Raw genomic sequence first — 7,046 nt, forward strand, 5'->3', positions numbered from 1 at the left:
TTCTAATTATATATAATTTCTATTTACAATAAGCATTTTTTTACAATTTATTTTTAAAATTAGGAAGGCTTAATTAATTAATGGGTTACTAATTTATATTAATTTTATTTTTTAGAATGACTAATTTTATCAACTAAGGCAGTCTTGCAAAATTATTATTTTTAATTTAATAAATTATGGCTATTTAATAAAGAAAGGGTTATAATTTAAATAAATTTAATTTGAACAAAACTTGGCAATCCAAGTCTTTTTGATTCAGCCAATTCGCGTGTACCACGTAGGAAGCACATGGATTGTGTTTTTTTTTCCAGTTTAAATCTTGACCATCCAATCTAATCCAACGGCTTTAATTAATTCATCTTTTTAATATATAATTATTATCAATATATATATATATATATATGTATTTATTTATTTATTTATTTTATTTATTTTTAACCCTTTATTTTATTAACCGTCCGATCAAACGATCGGACGACCGAAATTAAACCAAGACTTTTCAACATAGACTCTACCACCACCGCCCTATGCTTTGTTTACCAAAAGTCACATTCGCCCCTAGTCCTCCATCTTCCCCGACCTTTTTTTTTTTACTTTTCCAGCGAAAGGACGCATCAGTTTTCTTCCTCTGCTTCCCCCAAAACGTCCTCTCCCATCACCGCCCCATGTGATCCCCCATCTCCCTGTCAGAAGAACGGCTCTGGGCCGCCAGAAAAATGCCTTATTAGTCACTCAATCCTCTCAAATCGACCTGGAAAGGGCGATTCTTGAGAGATTTTTCGTCCCCTTCATCATTGGTCCTTCCGTTTTGGCTTTCCAAGAATTCAATAGAGATTATGACTTGGCTATAAGAGGAGCCATTTGGGTTCCTTCTGAAAATAGATATGAAATCATCCAAGAAAAAAAAGGGAGGGACGAGTAAGAACCATCGAATAATCATCCGAGGAACAAGCAAGAAAATCCAATAATCAACTGAGAATCACAAAATAGGTCTATTCAGTTTCTTTTACTTCTCTGCTTCTCGTTTGGCTTCGAGTTTGAGTTGAGGTCGGACTCTTTTGACGCCAAAGTGCTAGTTTGCTGCTCAACACAAGATAATCTTCTTCATTTTTTCGCTTCTCTGTTACTTAATTTACAGAAAAACATTTTGTGTTCTGGTTGCTGTAAGTTTTGATTATAATTTTTTTTTTCTTGGTGAACCTCCTTTTCATATGTTAGTCGTTTTATATAGCTCAAAACATGCTTAAATTTTATTGTGTTAGTAGGTTAGAATTTTTGTTTGCTTAATCAATCAACATTCGTCTATTGTGTAATCTCGCTTCTAAGGATGAATTTCCCCTTTATATAATTGCTTCATCTTTGAGATGAGCTTATGTTTTGAGATTGGTTGACGTGTATTTTTACCTTGCTTAAACATTCTATTGGAAAGTTATGTTAATCGAACGTGTATTTCTTGTTTGTATTCCCGTCGATAGGAACTATAACTGATCGTTTGCATCTTCATGATCTGTGTTGTCATTTCTTTGTTTAAACCTGCTTCCAGAAATGGTTCTATAGAGTGACTGTTCTGCAGCTGGTCTCTTTCTAACAAGAATGATAGTATGTCCTCTGTTGTTATACATCTTACATCTGTCCGGTCGAGCATATGTTGAGTGTGTTTCAACCTTAGCCTTGTTCTGTTTTGATATATCCTTCAAGTCTTGTCGTTTTAACAAGATTATCCTTTTTTTCTTCTCCATAATCATAAGGCATTTAGTTCGTCTTGACATAACTTATTACATAATTATAAAAAATGGCGTTTCCGTTAAGTTGCGAAACCTCTCCTTTACTGGTATTGATCTTGCCGAACTAGGCGTGTCTTATCTAAGTTGGTCGACCTATCTCTTTGACACCAGCTGACGCTATGTGTTTTTGATCATTTTTATTTCTTTGTTCTTGTTTATTATAGTTAGTAATCCTCTTATTTTAGCGTTATTGTTAAGATTCGTAAAGGATTAGATGTCCGTAATTATGAGCTCATTGGAAGTTTGCTTCAATTTTTACTAAGAGTAGTGTGCGATTCTTTTGTTTATTTTTGGTAATTGCTGGTTGATTTTCTTATTTTATACATGACATGATTCGATGCCAATGGCTATTTTCGTTCGGAAAGTGACAAGGTTCTGATTCTAAGATTGTTTCTTCTTCTTAAATACATTGGACATTTTCAGTAACGGTATGTGGTTTGACATGGCTGTTGCATTCGGGTAAATAGTGTGACTATTTTATTTTGTAAGTTTTAGCCATCTAGTTATTGACAATCCTTATTTGAATAATCGGCGTCCCCTTTGTTAGGATCGAAATAAGCAGGTGTAATGCGGAAGCTAGCAAAGCAAAACCTCGAAAAGACCAATGAGTAAGAAGACAAACGAGAAATATACAAAAAGAGACAGATTTAACGTGGTTCGGTCAATCGACCTACGTCCACAAAGGAGATGAGCAATCCACTATATAAACATGAGAGTACAAAATATAGAGAGAAATAACCTCAAACCAATTCACTCGGAATACATGGGAGGTTTCACACAAGTGATAACGTATCAAGCTTGTGACCCACAAATTCTCCCCCTAACCAAAAACTCTCAAAGCCCTTAAGGCTACATTGTGAATGTTGATTAAGTTAGAAGGAACAAGCCTATATTTATAGAGTCTTAAACCTTTCCTACAAGAAAAGGACTAGTAAAATATTAAAACCTTTTCCTAAAAGGAAAACCTATTTATGGTAAGAAATTCAGGGCAAATAAAACCCAACAAATCTCCCCCTTGGCTTGAATTTCTGACAAAATAAATTTGTCCACCTTCTTCACATAATCTTTACGATCTTGCATCTCTTCTCCATAATCTCCTCCATCAAATCTACGACACAGAGAACCTCTCTGAAACAATTTCTCCAATAGAAATCTTCATTACTGTCAAAAAGGTTGCGGCTAGAACTACGCCCGCCAAGATGAACACCCATCTTTCTAACCTGGTTCAATCATCGATTATCGAACCACTGAACCTGACTCCATCATTGAATCTGGCTCTGATACCACTTGTTATGACGAAAAGATGAAAACGAAAATCTAAAATAAAGAACACCAAGTTTAACGTGGAAAAATCCTTCAAAACAAAGGTAACCACCACGGGATCGACAAGATCCGAATTGCTTCACTATAACAATAAGAGAGTTACAATTATTCTTCTAATTGCTACACAACAAGTGCCAAAAGAGTACAAACAATAGCTACACCAACAAAAGATAAATAGAAAGAAACACCACCCAAACTCAGCTGCTGTTCGGGACCTAAAACAGGATCTTGCTGACTTCCGAATCCGATCTCCACCGTTCAAATCAACCACCAAGATGTCAGGAACACTCAGTACAAATTTCAGCCCGATCCAACGGTTAGTTAATCGGAAAACACGATCTGAAGGTTGCTGGTCGGAATAAAAGACTGCAGCAAAAGAACCCTTTTTCTTCTCTTTTCTCTCTTGTTGAAAGCTCTCTCAAAAACCTCTCTTATGTCCTAATGTCTTTCAAAGACAATACTAATGAGCAATCTGAATTATTCTCTTAAAACCATCCTCTATTTATAGAGTTGTGCGATTCCTTACTAAGCCAAAACCAACTCCAAATGGGATTACTATTCCAATCATTTTCCTAATAGAATTGGAAACCAAATAAAGAGAATAATTCCAATCCTTTTTCAAGTAGGATTAGGCCATGGGCCTTTGGCTGGAACATGGGCAATAGCCCAACAATTATGTACCTTTATCTTCTTCTCAATTGGGAATAGGAGAGAAAAAAAAATAATACTTTTTTTAGATAACTTGTAGTGTGAGAAACTAGCTAAGATCTTACTTATTTGATAAAGAAGAAGACTTAGATTTGCATACATCTAAGCTGGGATCTCAGATTTTTTAAATCAATTTTTCTTGAAATTGAGTATTCCTACATGGGTAGTCCAAAGGATAGAATAGAAATTTGTATGATTATGTACCTTTATCTTCTTCCCAATTGGGAATAGCAGAGAAAAAAAATACTTTTTTTTGGATAACTTGCAGTGTGAGAAAATAGCTAAGAACTTACTTACTTGTTAAAGAAGAAGACTCAAATTTTTATACATCTAAGCTTGGATCTTAGATTTTGTTAATTAATTCTGCTTGAAATTGAGAATTCCTACATGGGTATTATCTCTATTTTTTAAAATTACGAGTAGATAAATCTGTAGCTAGGGTTAGTGTGTGCAACATGTGGATGTAAAACCTATTGGGTATCAATAATTAGTTCTAAAATTGATTGTGTTGCATGAATCTATTATTATCTTGAAGCTTTAATATAAAATTAGTGGTTACAAACATTGATTGTACTCACTAAGTAACACCTCAGAAATTGAAAAGTTGGATTGAAAAGGGAAAGTCATATTTTGACACTGAACCAATGATCTAGGAGTCCTATCTACGGATTATAGAAAGTTCTACGGTAGATAAAAGGGCAATCATAGGACTTGAGTTGATTTTTGGAATTTTTAAGTCTCAGTAAGTTTACGTATAAGTATGATGGGTCGTAGTTGATGCTACATGTCGTAGATGGGTTCCGCAGAAGGATTCCAGACTTGGTGAATTTTGTGCTTGAACTTGGGATCTACGAACCATAGAAAATTAGATAGACCATAGGAAGGTTTCATGGAATTTAGATAGATTTTAGTCCCCAGTAAGTGATTCTACAATTTACTAGTATAGACCGTAGAAAGTCATAAACACCGTAGGTCACTTCTAGCAATTTTAATGAAGGGTGATTTGGTCTTTTACTACCCAACTAACCCTTATACTATGTAGTTTTTGACCTTTAACTACCCGTATAACTGATTTTCTATTCCTAAATCTACCCAAACACTCTCATTCTCTCAAATTCCCAAATTTTATCCAAGTTCATCCCCTTCAATTCTCTCTCAAGTTTAAGGAAGAATATATGTTAGGGTTTCAAGCCTCAATTTCTTCAATATTCATTGCTTTTAGGGATTTGATTATAAAGGTATGTGACAATTCACCAATGGATTCCATTCATCTACTCGGTCCAAAAAGGATCTCAAATCTCCAATTCAATTTCACTCAATTATATTTGGGGTTCATGCAAATCTCCATGTGTCCAATTTATCATGATTCAATTGTTTGATTTCAATCTTATTATGCATGATTTGGTTCAATTACATATTTTTCATTTGATTTCATATGGATCCATGAAACGTACTTGATTTTGATGATGAATCTATGAAGAAATCTTAAAAACTTATGAATATGATTTATGAAATAGAAAGCTTATGATCTTATGAATATTATTTATGAAATAGAAAGTGTATCAACTTATGAATATGACTTATGAAATCTATGCATATTTTATGAAAAGAATATTTTATGAATTAAAACTTTTGAGATAAGTATCAATGAGTTGTGAAAGGTTTTCTCACATATGAAAGAAGTATATGAATAGTGAAAGGTTTTCTCACAATATGAATGAAATCATTATTTAGATGCTTAGGAAGGTAAGTGTCTATATGAAAAGTTTGTGAATCATGATTTTAAAGCTAATATCCCACAAAATGAATTAGGTTCTTTCAAAAGTTTTATGAAAGCTTCTCAAATGATTTCAAGTATGCATTGATCGTGTTTAATTACTTATGGTTCTTTAAAGGTTTTTATTAATGTTTTATCTTGGTCACACATATCATATTAAATTCCCTATTGATCATGTTTACGTTTTATGCATTCCCCCATACTTAGTGCATTCCATGTACTAATGCGTACTTAATCATATATTCTCTTATAATATAGAGTCTGATGTATCACCTTCCACTTGTGGCTAGCTTGGATTGTTACTCCATTTCTTTGGATTGGCGATTCCTCATACTTCGAGGGAAAGATCATGAAAACATTTATTGCTTTATGATTTTCCTTTGAAACTTTTTACGTGGTTTATGGGTTACTTCCCAACCACCCTTGTCATGTTTTTGAAAGGCTTGTCAAGAGATAGTTATGATTTCACACTTATGTTCAACTCTTGTTTTATGATATGAGACATTCTACTTAAATGTTTCTTTTGTATATTCTATATTGTTGTATGCATGTAGAGTGGCTTATGTAGAGTCTATCGGGGTCCTATACGCCATGTCACGTCTAGGGTATGTTAGCATTAATGTTTTGATAATGATTGCAGGACATAGGATCAGTTGGACTCAAAAAAAGGAAAAGTAACATCAACAGGATAAACATGGAAGGAAATATATTTAGAGCAGATCAAGAATACTCACTCAAAATGAAGGGATCATGAAGACAGATTAGCAAGGAACAAATCAAGGCTAACAAATCTAAAAGATTCACTCACTCAAATGGAAGGAATCAACATGGAGCAAATCAAGGCTAACGAATCATGAAGTCAATAATCTGTACAAGGCAGATTCTCACAAAGAAGGAAGGAAAATATTTACACAAACATATTTGATATGGACGTGTTTACACTCGATCAAGGAATCCTTACAAATCCTTGATTGAAAGAAAATCCCTTGGGTTTTCCTTGAAGAGCAGAATTATCATCCATCTCCAACACTATAAATTATCCGCACCCTCAGCATAGAGAATTACGAACTTCACTTGAACTTGTATTGTTGCTTTCTTTTATCTTTGAGAAAAACCTTGTAGTCTGTCTAGTCTACAATTGTAACAGAAAAGAGAAAGAATAATCTCTAGTATAGGTTTTACAAGTAGAGGTTGCGTCAAGATAAGAAGTCTGATTTGCATATCAGACAAGTACTAAATACTCCAACATTGTATCACCAAGTTCACTCAAAGCTCTTAAGGAAAACCCTTGTAACCCAAGGGGACTGGAAGTAGGCACCACATCGGTGTTCCGAACCAGGATAAAGTTTTCTGTCTCTTTACATTCTGTCATTATATTTATATCGTTTGAAATTACTAACTTGCAGGTCAGTTGACTCTCACCCTTGAGTAGTCGACTCGAAGAAAATTTCAAT

This window comes from Solanum tuberosum, unplaced genomic scaffold (genome assembly GCF_000226075.1).
Source record: "Solanum tuberosum cultivar DM 1-3 516 R44 unplaced genomic scaffold, SolTub_3.0 scf00629, whole genome shotgun sequence".
Classification (NCBI taxonomy): Eukaryota; Viridiplantae; Streptophyta; class Magnoliopsida; order Solanales; family Solanaceae; genus Solanum; species Solanum tuberosum.